This window comes from Myotis daubentonii, chromosome 1 (genome assembly GCF_963259705.1).
Source record: "Myotis daubentonii chromosome 1, mMyoDau2.1, whole genome shotgun sequence".
In the NCBI taxonomy this organism is placed as follows: Eukaryota; Metazoa; Chordata; class Mammalia; order Chiroptera; family Vespertilionidae; genus Myotis; species Myotis daubentonii.
This window is the reverse complement of record NC_081840.1, coordinates 29930618-29950560: the sequence shown is the minus strand read 5'-3', so window position 1 is coordinate 29950560 and position 19943 is coordinate 29930618. Positions and strand designations below refer to the sequence as shown.

Here is a 19943-nt window from a genome sequence, read left to right as displayed (position 1 = left end):
GGATTCCGACTGCCAACTGGCAGTCAGACATCCCTCTCACAATCCTGGACTGCTGGCTCCTAACTGTTCACCTGCTTGCCTGCCTGCCTGCTTTCCCCCCATTGCCCCCCTGCCGGCCTGGTCGCCCCACACAGCCTGCTGTTCCCTTGTCCGTCCCGTTGTTTCAGTCGTGATGGCCTCTGGTTTTTTATATATTAGGGTATGATTTGCAAAACATTTTCCCCATTCTTTGCTATCCTGATATGTCCTTTGAGGCATAAAGGTTTTAAATGCTGGTGTTCAGTTTTGTTGCTTGGGCTCACACTTTGAGAAACATTGCTAAGTCACAAGTGACAGGAAATCTCCAAGTGTGGGACTTCGTTTCCCCACCCCAGCCAGCTGAGGCTCCTTCTCTGGGCTGGATGCACAGAGTCCCAGGGGACCTTCACCATGTTTACATCCCCTCCCACTCCTGAGGTCTACCACAATAGAGCAGCTGAAATGACAGTTTGCAAATGTCCTTTATTGTGAAAACTCAATGGCCTTTGTCTCTGGAATTTGAAATTTTGATGCACATGTTGGCAGCCAAGAGTTTGGAAGGAGGAGGGGAAGGGCCCAGAGAAGAAACCACGCCATTGATTTCCATAGTGAGTCATTTCTACTCTATGTTGTCTTGGTTTTTCTCACCCATAAAGTGGGGGAAATACCTCCATCTCCCCATGTCAGTGGGGGTACTATGAAGAAGAACTCTTTGAGATCTTGGATTAAAGGCATCACTGAGGCACAAGGTATTATTATAACAATAAATTATTTAATAGCAGGGAGAGTGAAGCTACTAAAGCAAGAATGGATAGGGGCAGGAAGGAGAGAGGCTGTGAGTTGTGGATGGAGGAGCTGCAGCCTACAGCTCCTGGGTCCAGAGACAGGTTTTTATTCTTAGAGGTGAGACTGTAGGTTTCTCCCAAATGGTTTGGGTTATTTCATCTGATTCAGCATTGCTTTACTGAGTGCTTCTGTAAGAAAACATGACACTCTTTTTTGGAAATAAACTCGATGTATATATACATTAAAACCATTAAAAACAATGCAAGACATTATAATCAAATGCTGAATTGAATATAATGAGTATCAAAAAGAAAGACTAGATGGTGAAGAGCAGTGGTCCCATTATGCATCCCAGGTCTATCACACTAGTGTGTGATCTTGGCTCCTCAGTTTCTTCTTTTTCTGTGACTGCAACTGTTCACTTAAAAGGCTTAGAATAATGGCTAGCACATAGGAAGAACTCAACGTGGGATCTACCTGAGATTTCATCTTGCACTCCTTTTGTTGGTTACACAATCTTGGCCAAGTTGCTAGATCCCTGCCATCCTCAGTTATCCAATCTGTAAAATGGGCATACAGATAGTTACTGGCTCCCTAGGCGGCTGTGTATACGACGGGAGACAATGTAAATCGCATAGTACCTACAAATGGTAAGCATTCGCTAAATGAGTTATTATTACAGTCATTAACACTATTTCCCGCCCCGGTGGAGTAAGGGGTGCGCTCAACGATTAGTTGAATCATCAGCTTTCTCAGGAAGCTGGAATATGAGATGGGCAGGAAGGTACTGGTAGGATTCCGGTGAGCAGAGAAGAGAGCGGGATCCAAGAAGACGGAGGCCTGAGGACCGACTGCCGTCTGGAAGGCAGGGAAGGACCGGGCCTTCTCCAATTGTCCTCCAGCCCGGAGCCCGGCCGGCTGCATCTGGTCGAGCCGTGGCGGCTGTTTACCTCCGAATCCCCTTCCACGTTCTCGACTCTCACCTTCGCCGTCGGCCGGTGCAGGCTCAGCAGGGCAGGCGCAGACCCTCCCTCCCTGAGGAATGTGGGTCCGCGTCCCGGGCCCGCGAGGCCAGCGCATACCTCCTCCCCCGCAGTCTGGAGCCCCGCTGTCTTCACCTCACCCTCCGCCCGGATCCTGTTTCAAAGTCACCTGAAAGCCATTTCCTTCCGCGTCCGCCCCTCCCCTCCCCGCCCCTCCGCTCCCAGTAAATCTGCTGGAGCTTGCTTGTACCTGGAGCAGCTTTTTTTTTTTTTTGGTTGGGGGGAGGCTTGTTTTGTTTTTAAGAATTCTCTAAGCACCGTTTACTATACACACTTGTCTACCCCCGGATCTCAACTATACCCAGTGGTTCTGATCCCAGCGTCCCTTCCCTCCTTCTTAGGAACAGGTTTGAACGCCTAACCAGTAGGACCTCCTCCAGGCTCCCAGCCGGGCTTCTCCCCTCTAGCCGTGTGCTGGGACCGCATCTTTTATCCAGGACCTTTACTGCTGAATTATTTCGGGTTTTCAAATGTACGATTTTGCTCAAAACCCAGCCTGCCCCTGTCCCCTCCCCCCTCTCCGGTGTGTATCTTCCCATGCTACAAAACGGGGTCCTCTATTGCCGTAGGTTCTGCATCTCCCCCTCCGCCCCCCCAGTCTCGTGGTGGACTCCCTCCAAGCAATCGGCTTCATCTCTCGTCAGCTTCTCACAGGCTCGGATTTACATCAGGAAGGGGTCACGGGAACCGAGTTTCGGGGAGGAATTCAAGTCGTGCCTCTCGGACTCAGAAGAGCCGAGCGGACCAGCTCTGGTGGGTTCAGGACCCCCAAATCGGACCGCAACCGGAAGCCCCCTTTCCTGTGCGTGCTACGGGGGCCGTTTGGGGGGTCCGGAGCCCTCTCGGGAGGCGGTGATATCAGGTATGTGACACCAGGGTGACCCCACCACGTGCGTGTTTGCATCTTGGAGCCTGGAGGCTGCCCGGGAGCGGCCCGCGCGCTCGCCCACCTGCAGGCGGTGATCAGCCGCCGCGCGCGCTCCGCCGCAGCCTGCACCCCCGGCTCCCGCTCCCAGCGCCGCGAAGCTCCCCGGGCCCCCGCCGAGCCGCCAGTTGCTGGATTCCTGCAGCGGCCGAGCTCCACCCACTGGAAAAATTCCTGGGCCGCCCCTCCCTCTCCCCTCCCTCCCGCTGCAGCCCGCTCGGCCCCGACTTCCTGCCGGGCGCTGGGAGCCGCGCAGGCCGGAGTCCCCGGGGGCCGCCAGGGGCTGGCAGTGGGCGGGCGCGGCCGGCAGCCTCGGTTCCTTCCGCGAGCGGCGTTCAAACTCGCGCCCGCGTCGTCGCCGCCCTGGGCAGCTTCGCGCACCGGGCGTGCGGGACCCGGCGGACGGCCGCCGCTTGGTGAGTGTCCTTCGGCCTCCCCCTCTCCCTCTGCCGCTGCAGCCGGTGGAGTGGCAGTGCCCGGAGTCCCTCCGAGGTCCCCACCTTCCCGGGACACCCGCCCAGCCCCACGCGGGTGAGGACGCGGACTCGGTCGGCCTAGGGGGGCCCCGGGCTGCCTTGGCTCTTTCCAGGGCGACCCTCCCGGCTCAGGGCTGGAGCGCGGGAGGCTCTTGCAAGGAGACGTTTTCCGTCCTCCAGCCCCCACCCCGGAAACAAAAGGAGCGAACGCGCGGGGTGGCTCCGAGAAGCTCCGGATGAAGCCCGGGAAGCCCGCGAGGCTGCGCCCCCCTCCCCGCCCCCCTGCGCTCTCGGTCGCCCGAGGTGTGGTCCTTGCCCCGGACGGGGGCGGGGGGGGGGGCGGCGGGGCGTACTCTCCCGGGAGGGACCCGAACCTCTGGTCCTGGGAGCCCGAGAGGCGCCAGCAGCCGGTTCCGGACTCCCAGGCTGGAGCTCCGGATAGTGCCACACGGTGCTGGCTCGTGGGAATCAGCTCATGTCCTGGAGGAGTGAGAGTAGGTGCCAGGAGTGGGGTGTTCGGAGCGGAAACCACCGTCTACCTCGACCTCACCCACCCCTGAAATCGGGTTGGCTCATTTGCTCCGTATTCGCAGCCGTTTGAGTTGGAAAGCTAGGATAAGGCGTGCACACTTGAAAATTTCAAGACGTTTTTCAGTAGCTGCGTTCACTCTTTGGAGCTGCTTTTGAAAACAAAAGGAAGAACGAAGTGGGAAATGTAATGGTGGGAGGCTGGAGAGGTGTGGCCTGGGGGGCGGGGGACGGTGTTACTGGCAGTTGTTAGAGTTTCATCTCTGAGGTCACTCTAAACGGTTGGCAGATGAAGGAGACCGTGCCCTGCTCTGGGGCCCCCAGGAGGGGACCTGGACTGCAACACCCTACAGGGAACCCTGGACTGGGGCTCCCAGAGTCTCACCGGTCCTGCCTCTGCACGCAGCCCAATCACACTGACCTTGCTCAAGAAATAATAAGCAGGGAGAGTGGTGACAGCCTCAGTGGCTCCCTGCTGAGCAAATCACTCTGCTGGACAGGGAGTGGACTGCTGAGTGACTTCGCTGGGATACCTCACCTCCACCATCCCTAGCAGAAAACCCGGGGAGTAAGAACCAGAGGAAGGTGTACCCCTTCCCTCTGTTATTCACCCCTTCCCTTCGGTCCCGGGACACCACATCTCCTTCCACACCTGCTGGTAACACTTTTGCTGCCCCCCCTCCCCCTTTCGGGAGGGTTGGGCAATCCCTTGGCTCCCTGGGTATCTGGTTCTGGGTATGGGGCAAACCAAGAAGCAGAGGGAGGGGTTTGTGTAAGAGCTTGGGGGCCTTTCTACTGCCTTTTATTAGAAGTGGTCTCTCTCTCTCTCTCTCTCTCTCTCTCTCTCTCTCTCTCTCTCACACACACACACACACATATCCAGAGCCCCATCACGGCAGGAATTCTTAGCTAAGGAAAAAAAAAAAAAGAAGTGGTTATAGCAGGGGGATGGACAGAGCTCTAGCCTGGGAGTCCAGCACAGGATTTTGCTCAAGATTTAGTCCTGTCTCTACTGCATCCCATCAAAGACTGATAGAGTCTCTTGGGCTGGAAGGCATCTCCAATTGGCCTGTTCCATTGACATGAAGGCAGCAGAGCTCAGAGTTGGGAGGTGATTTGAGCCTGATCCCTGTTGGCCAAATAGGGACCAGCACTCAGGTTTCCTCACTCTGTCTAATCGTGCTTTTCCCCACATGACTTGGGCAAGTCACATGTCTTTTTTACTCAGTTTCCACCTGGGGTGCTTGCCTGCTCTTCCTCATAGAGGCTGGGGTGAGAATCCAGTGAAGCCAAACATGTGGCGAGTGCTGCATAAATTCCTGTACAAAATAAAGGGCTCCACTGTGGCTAAACGGGGCTCTTTCTAGAGCGTTATAATTTCCTGGGGTCGTCCCACATGTGCCACAAGGAGGGGTAGACACCAGAAGCCAACGGTGAAAGTTTACACCCCTGGCCTGTAGTATCTCATCTCCAGAGTAAACATTTGCTTCACCAAATCTCAGGGTCACTGTTTACACTGGAGGAGGCCAAAGGCCATGGCCTGGGAGATGACCAGAGTTGGAGGGGAAAAGGACTGTGCCTCCCCCCCCCCCAGATCAGAACCTTGTGAAGGCTCTGGCTCCAAGCCTGGAGTGTTGCTACAAGCCCAGGCTGGAGCTGACCTAGCAGGGTTAACTGTGGAGCCATCTAGCTATTTTCTGTTGTGTTGGGGGTGCAGGGGACTCTGCACTTTGGGAATGTGCTGCCTTTCCAGCTGCACTGAGGGCTGTTTTCAGCTCCTCGTTTGCCCCCCTCCCCCCATCCCAGGCTGCCCCTCTGGCCCAGGCGGCTGCTCTGGCCCGCCTCTCTGGCCAGCTGCAGGTCCGTAGGCCTTTGTTCCAGGCCCGCCCTCCCCGGCAGAAGCCCTCAGGCTGGGGCCTGGCAGCTGGAACTCACTCCTGCCAGCAGGAAGCCTCTACTGGAGTCACAGAGGGCCTGGCAGACCCTCATTTCCTCCTGGAAAGCTCATGTTGGGGCCCCCAACTGGCCCCTGGCCAGATTCTCGCACTATCTTTTCTCATCCCCTTTCTTCCCCTGAATAGTTGGATCGTTCTCTTTTTCTTCCATACTCTTGCCTCTTAGTTCTGTTTTACAGCATTCATGTATTCATTCAACAGTTATTTATTTGGCACCTACTATATATGGATGCTAGACGCAGGAGACACAGTGCTGAACAAAATATACAACTATCGCCGAAACCGGTTTGGCTCAGTGGATAGAGCGTCGGCTTGCGGACTGAAGGGTCCCAGGTTCGATTCCGGTCAAGGGCATGTACCTGGGTTGCGGGCACATCCCCAGTGGAGAGTGTGCAGGACGCAGCTGATCGATGTTTCTAACTCTCTATCTCTCTCCCTTCCTCTCTGTAAAAAATCAATAAAATATATTTAAAAAAAATATATACAACTATCATTGACCTATGCAGTGGACTTCTAGTGGGGGAAGCTGACAGTACGCAAGGTAAATAATTAAACTAGAAAGCATTGTAGCCCTGGCCAGTGTGGCTCAGTTGGTTGGAGAGTAGTCCTGTGTACAGAAGGGTTGCGGGGGAGGAGGAGTGGTCCATCACCAGCCCCTGGGCAGCCGTGTGTAAGGGAGGCAACCAATTGATGTTTCTCTCTTACATCAGTGTTTCTCTCCCTCCCCCCTCCTTTCTCGCTAAAATCAACAAAAACATATCCTTGGGTGAGGATTAAAAAAAAAAAGCATTTTAGTGATAAGCAGAAAAATATGATCGGGAAGGTGGATGTGAATTTAGATGATGTCTAAGATAGAGTGGCCTGGGAAGCAGGTGGAGGGAGGGATGTTTGAGAGAATGCCTGAAGGCGGTATTTCCCTTCATCTCTGACTTCCTTTTCTTGAAAACCTTCAAGCAACACACTGCGAACTGCACCTGTGTGCAGATCCCAGCTTGGCAGCCTGTTCGCCCTGTGGCACTGAGCTCCTTTGTGCCTGTGTTTCTCACATGTAAAATGGAGTTAGTCATCATACTTACCACGGACGGTACTGTGAGAATGAACAAGAGATGATGGATGTTAAGTGCTTAGCAAAGCCTATCCAGGTGTTCAATAAATGACAGTCTTGTTATTTCTCAACAGAATCCTGCAGGGGTAGCCTAAGACATTTAATGCTAAAGACTGTAGATGAGGAGTTTTTTATTTCAATTATTAGGTGGGAATGGGGAATTCGAGGGAGATGAAAATAGAAATCCTAGTTAGTCTCTCCCGGTGTCTTGTAGATAAGCTTGATGGCGTGGGGGTTAGGGGTTGGGGGTGAAGGGGGTGGGGAAATGAGGGAGGGCTGCAGAAGAGCTGGGCAGAGGGAGGGCGGAGCTGTTCTAGGGAGCCTGTGGAGGTGGCTAGAGGATTGGGATGGAGGCTCAGAGGCAGCCTGGAAAAATGTTTTAAGAAGGTTCCACAGGGGCCAGAATGTAGTCATGGAATAGACGGACACTGTGAGATCTCAGCGTCTAGCTGCCCCCTGACTGCTCAGCGCTGCCCAGCTCCCACCTGCCAGCCCGAGGAGGTTCTACCCCTCCCAGCTGGAACCAGGACCTCAAAGGGAGCGGCCCATCGCAAAGACCGCTGTCACGGGCTGCTCACGGGCTGCGGTGAGCTGTTTCCTGGGGGCCCTGCTGGCTCCGGAAGCGGGGTGGTGGAGGGTGGGGCCCAAGGAAATGGTCATGGGCCAGACCACTCCCCTGGAGAGCCCGCTGCGCTCGCAGGCCAGCCAGGCGGGCCCTGCGGTGAAGGAACTTGTGCCTGGAGACCAGCTAAAGCTAGATATGATCTGGCCTCAGAGGAAGTTGCAAAGAGGGCCCTGAACAGCCCCAGACAGTTTTGTCATAGAAGAGAGAAAAGTAGGCAGGGTCAGTTAACCTGTGATTGTACGGAGGTGCGTGTGGAGATGCTGGCATTCTCTCTGGGGGTTAGCTGTCTGGATAAAGGCTGGTCTTGGCAACCGGTTTCTGCTGTGTTCATCTTATTTTGGTTAGAAGCTCTCTGAGGGCAGGAACGCTGCCATCTTTGTTCTCCTGCAGACTGTAGAACAATAGAAAGGAATCAGGGCAGCTGAGCTTGCCCTGGGGTCCTGCCCTGAGGGATCTGGGCTTAGTGGTCTGAACTAGGCCAGCTTTTGCTCCAGGAAGTTGGGGGGGGGGGGCGGGAAGAAGCATGGGGGGGATGTCAAGCCCAGCCCCTATGGGCTGTTGCTATCTGGAAATGCAAGCTAAGGGAGAGAGGGTCTTTTGGAGCCCTTTTGCTGGCCTCTGGGGAGGGAGCTTTGGTTTAAGCTCAAAGAACGGATTTTCTGTTCTGTGCTGACCTGACTGTGGGGCTGAATACAGGACACGATGGTGGCTGTGCATGAGCCTTTGGGAAACAGTTTGAGGAGGGTGGCTTTGATTATTGTTAGGGTCTGGTGGAGAGTGAGCGGATGCAAGAGCAGGGAAGTCAGTTTTACTGTGGTAATAGTATCCCAAGAGGAGAGGTGGGTTCTGCAGGTACTACCAGGCTTTGAGACTCGTGTGTGTGTGTGTGTGTGTGTGTGTGTGTGTGTGTGTGTGTGTGTGTGTGTGTTAATCAGAGGTTCTTGAGCAATAGATGGCAAGTGTTTATTGAAAGGAAAAGGGAACCAGTATTCAAGCAGCCTCTATGCATCCTGCACATTGCTACATCCCCTGTGCTTGCTGGATTCCAATAGATGGTTTGTCGAATAACTAAAACCTTACTGTGTGATGAAACCTTAGGAATGAAAGACATTTTCATAGTCTTCACAGATGTTCTATTCCTGTCTGAAAGTGCCCAGGATAGAAGATTCTAAGAAGGTAACCTGTGGTCAGCCTGGAAAAGCGAAAGGGACCAGTCTTCCCACTCCTGCTGCATTTTGCTCCCAAGCGGACTGCAGGGTGTGCTTAATAGTTTTGAATATAGTTCATCCCATCACATGTCCCATAAAATGCATAACATCTCTCCTACCTTATTCAGGACTTGGCCACCCAGCAGCCATACTTATCCGCATAAAGCCAGGTAGGTCTCAGGTCAGCCAGGACTCAAGTTACTACATTTCTTTCCACGTCAGCCCCCCCCAGACCCTGTTTAACTTTTGTACATAAGCTGTGTCATCCTATTTCCAAGCCCACAGCTGAAAGGAAGCAGCAAAGAAGAGTGTAAAGAGAGGAAAAATGACCACAGTGCAACTAAGCATTGAGAGTAAGTGTGGATGGAGATCAAAGGCTATAAAAAGGCAGTCCTAATAATGTCAGAGTCGGGAGTCATTTATTTAGGAGGAATGGCTTGGCACTCCTGGGCCCTTGTGGGAAATCCTCATTTTGATAATTGATGCGATGATGTGGATCGACCTTGAGAGTATCATGCTAAGTGAAATAAATCAGTCAGAAAAAGCTAAGACCCATAGGATTTCACTCATATGGGAGATATAAAACTGAAACTCAGACCCAGACAACAGAATGGCGGTTACCAGAGGGAAAGAGGGTGAGGGAGTAGTAAAGGGTAAAGGGGGTCAAATATCAGTGATGGAAGATGATTTGACTGGGTGGTGAGCACACAATGCCATATACAGATCGTGTGTCATGTACACTTGAAACATATAATCTTATTAACCAATGTCACCCAATAAATTTAATTTTTAAAGAAAGGTAATTGATGCTTTGCTGGTAATTGTGACCCTGAGTCATCAAGAAAAGGTTAAATTATATCCCTTGGTCCTGTTTAGGAAGGAGGTGGAGTGCATGTTTTTAAAAGATTCCCAATCAGATTGACTAAAATTTTTAAAAATGTTGATATTGCCCGGCCTGTGTGGCTCAGTGGTTGAGCATTGCGGTATGAACCAGGAAGTCACGGTTCGATTCCTGGGCATATGCCCCAGTTTCAGGCTCAGTCCCCAGTAGGAGACAGCTGATCAATGATTCTCTCTCATCATCATTGATGTTTTTTCTCTCTCCCTTTCCCTTCCTCTCTGAAATCAATAAAAAAATATTTTAAAAAAGTTGAACCCTAGCTGATTTAGTTTAGTGGTTAGAGCATCTGCCTGCAGACTAAAGGGTCTCGAGTTCGATTCCTGGTCAAGGGCACGTACCACGGTTGCAGGCTCCATCCCCAGCTCTGGTCAGGGCACATGTGGGAGGCAACCAAGCAATGTGTCCCTCTCACATCGATGTTTCTTTCTCTTTGTCAACTTCCTCTCCTTTCCACTCTTTCTCGGCTGAGGATTAACAAAAAAATGTAAAAAATGTTGATACTTAGGTAATAATATCACTAATCCTCTCAACAAGGAGAAATGAGTGGTGTTACCCCATCCACAGATAGGAAACTCAGAAGGTTCACTCCGCTAAGACTTGGGGGTGAGATGACCTTCTGAGAGACTCGCGTGCATGCTGGTAGCTTTAGGACCGTAGGCTTTTGAAACTCCCGACTTTCTTAAAAATGTGGCTTTTTGGACAGCTCTCCGCAGGGAGTCAAGGTCTCACTGTGTTAACAGTAGAGCCAGGCAGGGTCCACCTTAATTCAGCTCTACCCAGGCAGACTGCCAGTTAGCCCCAAAGGGCACTTGCCTGGGTGAAAACAAGAATGTTTTCAATACACTTACCCTTGCAGCACCTGCCTGGGTGCCACAGCCCTTTCTGAGGCCAGAGAATGGCAGGGAGGAGCTGCCCTTCCAGAAATCCCAGGCTTCCGTCCACCAGGAGCTCTGCTCCTTTGTTTCGGTTCTGGATGCTGCTGAAAGATGCTGTGCTGTGCAGTCTGGTTCTGGCCAGTATCCAGGGTGACGGGAGCTGCCCCATATGGGAACCCCTACCCCCACGTTCCCCCCATCCAAATCTGGCAAATGGTAATTTTATCAGGTCCACTGCTCTCATTTATTATTGAGATAGAATGTGACATACATTTGAAGCTTCCTTTGTTTTTCTCTCTAATCCCATTCTCTTCCCTCCCTCCCCAGAAGTAGCATTCTCCTGAATATGGTGTTTATCATTCCTATGCATATTTTTATACTCTTTACTGTAATCTGTAAGTAATTAAGATTTTGTGTTGCTTGAAATTTGATCTATACCATATTGAATGCATTCTTCTTGAACTTGCATTTTCTGGATTTATCCATCTAAACTAATAAAAGAGAAAAATGGTAATTGGTGTACGACGATACCCTTTTCATTGGCTAATCAGGGCTATATGCAAATTAACTGCCAACTATGATTGACAGTTAACTGCCAACTAAGATTGGCAGTTAACTGCCAACAAGATGGCGGCTAATTTGCATATGTAGGCACAATGCAGGGAGGCGAAAGGGAAAGCAGGAAGAAGCCCCCTGCCACTGACAGTGATCGGAAACCCAGCGGGGAGCTAAGAGCTGGGGGGCAGGGCAAAGGCGGCCCTGGGGCTGCCTTTGCCCTGCCCCCCAGCCATGATTGGAGAATCAGGCGCCTTTGCCGCCCTGGCCAGTGATAGCAGGAAGTAGGGGTGGAGCCAGCGATGGGAGGTGGACACGGTCGAAGCTGGCAGTCCCGGGAGCTAGGGGTCCCTTGCCTGGGCCTAAAGCGGAGCCCACGGTCGCGGGGCCGCTGCAGCTGTGGGTCCCCGCTGCCCGAGCCGGAGGCCTCAGGCCTGGTCAAGGGGCCGATCCGGTGATTGGTGATCGGAGGGTGATGAGGGTCAACTCCTCTGGCCGAGGCATCAGGCCTGGGCGGGGGGCTGAGCTGGGGATTGGGGGGATATGATGGTCCCCTTGCCCAGGCCTGAAGCCTGGGTCAGAGGCGTCAGGCTTGGGCAGGGGGTGGAGCAAGCGATCAGAGGGAGATGGGGGTCCCCTGCCCAGGCATGATTCCTGGGCCAGAGGCCTCAGGCCTGGGCGGGGGCCAGAGCCAGTGATCGGGGGGAGATGGGGGTCCCCTGTCCAAGCCTGCCACCTCTGGCGGAGGCGTCAGGCCTGGGCAAGGGGCCGATCAGGTGATCAGAGGATGATGGGGGTCTACGCCTCTGGCTGAGGCATCAGGCCTGGGCGGGGGGCAGAACCAGTGATGGGGGGAAATGAGGGTCCCCTGCCCAGGCCTGACACCTGTGTCAGAGGTGTCAGGCCTGGGCAAGGGGCCTATCCTGCGATTGGAGGGTGATGGGGGTCAACGCCTGAGGGCTCCCAGTATGTGAGAGGGGGCAGGCTGGGCTGAGGGACACTCTCCCCCCACACACACACCCAGTGCACGAATTTCGTGCACCGGGCCCCTAGTGTTGATATATTTAAATCTAGGTTATTCACCTAACTGTATCTGTTGGTGTGTATTGTACTAGTATAAGTACATCACAGTTACCTTATTAATGGACATTTAGGTTGTTTCCATCTCCACAGCGCTATAAATAATACTGTATTGAACATTCACGTGCCCGTCTTCTCTGCTGTGTGTATCAGCAGTGGGATTACTGGGTCAAAGTTGTGCTTTTTAAGATACTGCTGACCACGTAATGCCCCCAAATGATTCCTAACCAATTTATATTCTTACCAGAAAGATGAGAGCTCCTGTTTCACTGACATTTGGATTGCATCTTTTAACCTAGTAGACATGAAATGGTATTTTAAAATTATTTTATAAAGTGGTCTTTAAGGTAAGCACTTTGCTTATAGGAAGGGATGGTCACTTTTCCTGTTTACTGGCCAAGCATGTTTATTATTCTGTGAATCTTTGCACTTCACATTAAATTTTTTTTAAAAAAAATCAGTTAATACATCCACATGATTCAAAACCCCAAAGGGAATACAGTGAAAAATTTCCCGTCCCTGCCCCCTACCTTACCATCTCTGCACCCCGTTAGAGGTTCTTGTGTGCTTTTTCACTTTTAATTGCCATCATCTTTTGTTGATTTTTAGGAGTTAAAAATATATGTTAAATAACTATCTTTTCTGATGGTGTTCATTACATATATTATGGATTGTCTTAACTTTATTAATGTCATTTTTCATAGGGAAGTTTTAATGTCAGATTTGCTAATCTGTTGTTTGTACTTTCTGTTTCTTGTTCAAGAAATTCCACTCTGGAAAAAAAAAAAAAATCCTACTCTGATTTAAAATTTTTTTATTTTTCCATCACCATTTATCCCCTCTATGCCCTCTTTGATTTCTAAGAAATGTTTTTCCTTAAAAAATTTTTTGTTTCTACTCTGATTTTATAAATCTATATTTTAATGTTTTGTTTTATAAATTTAAGTTTTGCTTCCCATACTTAATTTTAAAAATGTTTTTATTGATTTCAGAGAGAGAAAGGGAGAGGGATAGAGATAGAAACATCTGTGAGAAACATTGATGGGCATGGCATGCCCCCTACTGGGGATCGAGCTCCCTGACCAGGAATCGAACCTGTGACCTCCAGGTGCATGGCACAACACCCTCAACCAACTGAGCCACAGGGCTGGGCCCACACTTAGATTCTAAATTCACCTGGAATGTATGTGTGTGGATAGATATATTTATATGTTTTTATTGATTTTTTTAGGGGAAGAGAGAGAGAGAGAGAGAGAGAGAGAGACACCTTGATTGGCTGCCTCCTACATGCATCCTGAGTGGGATCAAACCCGCAACCTGGGTGTGTGCCCTGACCGGGAATTGAACCTGGAAACCTTTTGGTGGACAGGGCGACACTCAACCAACGGAGCCACACCAGCCAGGGCCTTTTTTTTTTTTTTTTTTTTTAAATATGACATGGGTTCTCAACCTTGGTTACACATTAAACCTCATGAGGAGCTTTTAAAAAATGTACTGATGCCTCACCTCAGATCTGACCAATAAAATAAAAATATTTTGGGGTAGGACCCAGGCAGGATTATGAAACACGTCTGAGGTGATTTTTATGGTCAGCCAAGGGTGAGAACCACTCAGCCTTATAAGATGGAACTGATTTTATTTTTTTTCCAGAGGAATGGCCAGTTTTCCCAGTACTAGTTATTGAATAGTCTAAAGTTCCCTTCCTCTCTGAAATCAATAAAAATAAAATAAAATTCACCTGGACTGATGTTGTGACATTTTTCCTGCACGAAGTCAAGAACCCGCACACTACCGGCTGGCCCTGGGCAGACCCACTAGGGCCAGGCCCCCTTCCTGGTAACAGGATGACGGAGTGAGAACAAATAGCTGATGGAGCTATTTGTCTACTTTTTTGTGGCCTTCCCAACTGGAGCATTAGCTCCGTGATAGCAAGGATTTGCCTTATTCATTGCTATGTGCTCAGCACCTGGCATGTGGTTTAGAGTGCCAATAAACATGAGTGAGTGTGAGCAGTCCTGTTTCAGACAGGAAGTCAGCTTAGTCCGAGTTCTGCAGCTGCAGGCAGCAGAGAAGAGGTGAACAGTTTGGCTCTCATTCCCAAACCTTTCTCAGCCTCCACTGGGAATGTCTTTTTCTCCCATCATAGGAACCCAGAAAATACCATTCATCTGGCATGTGTTACCGCAGCCGCCAAAATCAGTACTAGGAATTTGAATGCCGGAAGCCGTGGGGGAAAACGGGGTACAGTAGCCCAGGGAGATCTGGTCCTCCTTACCTTTAAGAGGCTGTAATTGAGTTAAGTAGACAGGGCACTCACGGAAAACAAGATACCCGCCGCTCACTGAGCCGCTGTACAGATCAGTGCTCCCCCGTGAGAGCTTACAGGTGGAGAAAGGTGGTTTTGTGCCTGCTCCCGGTCATCGTTTTTTTCTGGAAGGTGTACACTTGACTGAACCGGTCCCAAGTCAGTGTACAGGTAAGCCCTGGCTGCCTGCAAGCCTCAGCCCACTCCCAGGAGACCAAAAGTCTTCATACAGCTCAAGTTGGGGGACAAAAAGGGGGCCATGATATGATGGCTGACCATTGTCCCAGGTCCTCTTATGTGGTGGCATAAGTGGTTTGCGGAGGCATCTATGGGTGACATCCTGGGTGATCCTGTTTTGGCGTCTTTCTAAGGTTGCCTCACAGTGTAGGAACGTGTTCTGAGCAAAGTGTTATTAGTAACAGAGCGAAAGTGCCCCAGGGCATTCCCACAAGGGGGCTGCGGGATGGCACCTTCCTATTCCATCCTAAGGGGCCTGGTGTTGGGGAATGAATTTCCCTCTGACCTCCCTGCCCAGTCCTGGGTAAGGGAGCAGGTAGCTCTGGATCACAGGGCTGCTGTGAGGAGATTGTATAGAGAATGTGTTTAGCGCAATGCCTGGTACATCCAAACAAAATACTAGTTGATATTATTCCAGTCTGGCACACTGGGAGCCACTTGTGCCTCAGTTTCTTGATCTGTAAACCTGATGCTCACCTGCCCCTCTCCTCTGCCCTGGCTGTTGATAAAGACGGAAGGGTTAATATCCTCAGGCTTTGAGGGCTGGGGTGGGGGAGGAGCCGCATAAATGGAGTATTATTGTGCTGGTGAATGAGCTGGCTTTGTTCGGCCGCCCTCTGTACTTGACTTCCTGCAGTTAGTGTCCCCGCGTTTAAATTGCTGGAGATATTTGCATGGCCTCCGCAGTGTGGTGCTCACCTGCCTGGCTCTGGCCTGGGTCCCCAGCCAGTGGGGCCTGCTGAATTGGAGTGGGAAGCTGCATTTCCTCTGTGAGGGGCCTCCCAGGCATCAGGAATGATAGAAATGCAGAAAGTATGACCCACACGCAGAACTGGTTCTGAATAGAACATTTATTGGAGAGGTTTTGCGGGAGGCGCAGGCGCTTTAATTCCCCAGGCTGTTGGTGGCAGCTCTCTGCTCGCCCGAAGCCTGTTAACTGCTCCTCTGCCGGTGGGAGAATGCGGCTCCCTGGTCCCACGCGGCCCTCCCGGTGCTCAGATGGGAGCCCTTTTGAGAAAAGCAGTAGGTACCCAGCTGGGGCCAGGCCAGGGGGGCGAGTGGGGTGTGGTCAGGACTCTGTCAATGCCAAGCTTCCAAGCCTTGCCAGGCGTCCCCCCCCCCCCCCCCCCCCCCGGTGAAACCTGGCCAGCCACAGGCTTTGGGGCAGAAGGTAGGTTTCTCCTTTGGGGGCTCAGAAACTGAGGCCCTCACAGGTACAGGGGTAGGACAGACAACAGCTGGTCCTTTTCATCCTGCCTGGCTGCTGCTTGTGGATTTGTCCATCCTGGCTGGGTAAGTGCACGGCAGGCCTGTGTCCTTTGGAGGTGACTGCGGATGATTCTGTTGGGGGCCTTTGGAGGCCTGCTGATCGCTGAGCATTCAGAGTTGGGTGGTTGGAGGAGGGGGCCTTCCTAGAGTGACCCAGCGCTCGCACGCAGGCACACACGCACTGGGAAAAGCAGAGTTAATCTGCCTCTTCTTCCTGGAGTTTCCTTTTCCCAGAATCCACAGAGCGTGGTTATTAGAAAATCAACAGTGGCAGGTGGAGCAGGTGAAAGGCAATTCTCCCCCGCCCTGTCTTGTCCGTGATGGACGGACGCCACCAGGCAGGGGCAGTCCCCGCCACTCGGGGCAGGTGGCCATGCCAGTGCCGCCCACTTCTGGAGGGAGCTCTGGGCTGCGGGAGCAGGGGGGTTGGAGGCAGAGCCTGACTTGGCTGTGCCTTTCAACCTTGAATCAAGGCCTTGCTTTTCCAGAAGCAGGACTCTGGGCCAAGCCACTCCGTGCCGTGTGCACCCCTCGCCCCAGAACTGGGGTTTGGGGACAGCTGCCCTCCTGTCCAGCTGTGTAACCCCTCAGCTGAGGGAGAAAGCTCCTCTCCTCCCACTTGGGAACTGGTTGGATGAGTTTTCTGGGCCTCCCTGGTGAGGCCCCTTAGAAGGAAAGGCAGGGACCTGGGGGTGGGGGTGGGGGTGGGGGTGGGGCAGGAGCTGAGGTGGGAGAGGGGCCCTCCTGGGCTCTGGGACAGGGATCCCTGAGGGGAAGTGCGTGGTCTGCTGTCTGAAGGGCTGGCTGCCATTGAGAATTGACCGTTGTGCGTGAGTCTGTCAGGTCTGCCTGGGAAATCCATGTTCCTATGTTTTCTGGGTCAGGCACCAGGCCCAAGGTCAGCGTCCAGGACAAGAAGGGGTGTTCCTTGGGGCTCTTCCCTTGCTGAAGTGTCTGAGGGACAGGGAAGGGCAGGGCTGGTTTGACGGATCGAAGCCACAAAAGGGGGCTGCGCACATTTATACACTTTTCTGAATGCTGATGCTTGGAAATGGAGAGGAAGCGTCCTGCTGGCGGCCGTGCCCCCTGAATCTAACTTGCTTGGGGAGGGAAAGTGAGGATTTGGGCAAGGGAATCGCTCACGTGCAAGGTGTACCCTGGCCCCTCCCCTAGCCGTAGGGGGAGCCCCTGGCCTGAAATTTCCATGGGAAATTCCCTTCCGGGTAAGCCCTGTCTCAGTTTTCTAGAGGAGGTGTTCTCATCCTGCTTTTAGAGGCACATAATTAATTCTCAGGTCGCTTCATAGCTTCACATGCGTTTGGGGCTTGTCCCTTTCCTCTTCACGGGGGTTGGAACGTGTCTCATTCTTTCTCGCAGGTGCTTCCTGGGGCTCTTTCTCCTCCTCTAAGCTGTCAAAGAGTCAGCATCTTTTTGGGCCTCCGGGTTCTTGAACACTCCGGTTATCTGGACTCCTGCTGCCGTAGCCCCACATGGCGGTTTCTCACACCTCGTCTCCTAGAGCCCCATCTCCACCTGTCTCGGTAGTTGTTCCTCCAGGCCTGGCTCACGTGTGTCCTTTTCCTAAAGCCATTGCCCATTCCTTCCGTCTGTCCTGGGCCTGCCTTTCAGCCTGGCCTCTCGCTGCCCGCGGCCCAGGTCCTTGGGTGGTCCGGGGTCTTTAGGGACTCAACTGTCCCAGGCTGCTGTCTTGCATCGAATGCCCTCAGAGCTCTTCACCTGGCAAAAGCTTACTCACCATCCAAGACTCAGCTAAAATGCCCCCTCCTCCTTTAAGTGGGCCCCGCCCCTCAAGTGGTACTTCTGTACCAGCATTCAGCGCACTGCTTTGTGGATCATCTGTTACGTGGCTGTTTTTCCTTCTGGAATTCGGTTCCTCAGAGACAGGGACAACATCTTATTTACTTCCGTGTCCCCAGGGCCCTGCAGGCATCATACTCAGGAGTGTTGCCCCAAACTGGAGGCAATCTGGGGTTCCCATACTGCCCACGACACCACTCTCTTCCTCCTGTTATTGATGCACGTGCCTTGTTTCTCTGATAAACACCAGCTCTGGGGGGCGGGTTCTGTGTGTGGTTTATTTTTGTTCCTCCCACAAGGCTGCCGCGATGTCTTTGTGCAAAGTGGGTGCTTGACAATACTTGCCCAGTGACTTCTGAAGCTCACAACTTCGGTAGGAAGGGCAGTCCTGTCATCCCGAAAGAGGGCAGGCACTGGGGCAGAACCGCTGGCTGGAGCCCCTGGGCTCATTCATACACATCCTGCTGCTTCCCCCTGTTTGATATTCCCTGGGACTTAGAAAATGGGTGAACACCAGGGCTTTGCATCTTTTTGTCTTACGTCCTGGCTCTCTCTCTCCGCATGTCCACCATGAAGCTGGTTTTTGTCTTTTCTTTAAAACCCAAGGATCAGTGTCAAGGACCACTTATTTGTGATCTTGCTACCTCCCATTACCTTAAGTTCTGCTCCTACTCAGGCCTGTTCTCCATGGCTCTGTTCCTCTCCAGCTCTGAGCAGGACATGCCGTCTCTCCCTGTGGAACCCTGAGGATTGCGTCTTGCCCGCCACAGGGAGGGCTCGGAATTATTTATACTTCATCTTCTGGTTTGACCTTCTGTTGGGCATGGATGTTAGACTGTTTTCCTTTCCAGCTGAATTGCTTTATATTTGCCCTTTTAAGAGCTTGGGCCAGATCGATGCTGGGATCATAGATGATGGATGGTCAGTGGGGAGGGTTAGGTCATGTTGGCTCACCAAGTTTAACAAATATCTTTGTTATTGATTTGAGATGTGGTTCAACATTTTAGGTACAAATCAGAAAAATCTTGTCCTGGTTGCTTGTGGAACAAATAATAATTTAGCTATCATTATCATTATTGCTACCATTTGTGGTGGCCTTTCTCTGTCAGATGTCATACAAATAGCTTTGCTTGTATCATCTCAATCTTGGAGATCAGCCAGGTTGGTGGTATTATTATTATTATTATTATTATTTTAAATACTAGGGGCCCGGTGCACGAAATTCGTGCACTGGGTGGGTGGGGGGGGAGGAGTGTCCCTCAGCCCAGTCTGCCCCCTCTCACATACTGGGAGCCCTCAGGCGTTGACCCCCATCACCCTACAATCGCAGGATTGGCCCCTTGCCCAGGCCTGACGCCTCTGACCCAGGCTTCAGGCCTGGGCAAGGGGACCATCATATCCCCCCAATCCCCGGCTCCGCCCCCCATCCAGGCCTGATGCCTCGGCCAGAGGAGTTGACCCTCATCACCCTCCAATCACCAATCACCGGATCGGCCCCTTGACCAGGCCTGAGGCCTCCGGCAGAGGTGTCAGGCCTGGGTAGGGGACCCCCAGCTCCCCGCGGTTGCAGGCTCCGCCCCTGCCCAGGCCTAATGCCTCTGGCCTAGGTGTCCGGCCCGGGCAGCGGGGACCCGCAGCTGCAGCGGCCCCGCGATCATGGGCTACGCTTTAGGCCCAGGCAAGGGACCCCTAGCTCCTGGGACTGCCAGCTTCGACCGTGCCCAGCTCCCATCGCTGGCTCCACCCCTACTTCCTGCTATCACTGGCCAGGGCGGCAAAGGCGCCTGATTCTCCGATCATGGCTGGGGGGCAGGGCAAAGGCAGCCCCAGGGCCGCCTTTGCCCTGCCCCCCAGCTCTTAGCTCCCCCCTGGGTTTCCGATCACTGTCAGTGTCAGGGGGCTTCTTCCTGCTTTCCCTTTCGCCTCCCTGCATTGTGCCTACATATGCAAATTAGCCGCCATCTTGTTGGCAGTTAACTGCCAATCTTAGTCGGCAGTTAATTTGCATATAGCCCTGATTAGCCAATGAAAAGGGTATCGTCGTACGCCAATTACCATTTTTCTCTTTTATTAGATAGGATACTTTTATTGATTTCAGAGAGGAAGGGAGAGAGAGATAGAAACATCAATGATGAGAGAGAATCATTGATTGGCTGCCTCCTGCACACCCCCTACTGGGGTTTGAGCCCACAACCGGGCATGTGCCCTTGATCGGAATCGAACCCAGGACCCTT

General features: G+C 52.3%; 1 protein-coding gene across 8 annotated transcripts in view; it reads left to right on the top strand.

Moving 5' to 3' along the window:
* Window positions 1-3054: 3054 nt before the first annotated feature.
* Window positions 3055-19943, top strand: part of PLEKHG3 (pleckstrin homology and RhoGEF domain containing G3) — a 43869-nt gene continuing 26980 nt past the window's right edge. For all 8 annotated transcript variants that reach the window (XM_059693680.1, XM_059693662.1, XM_059693644.1 and 5 more), the window contains exon 1: window positions 3055-3188. The gene's annotated coding sequence lies outside the window, so the exon portion shown is untranslated. The remainder of the gene's footprint in view (window positions 3189-19943) is intronic.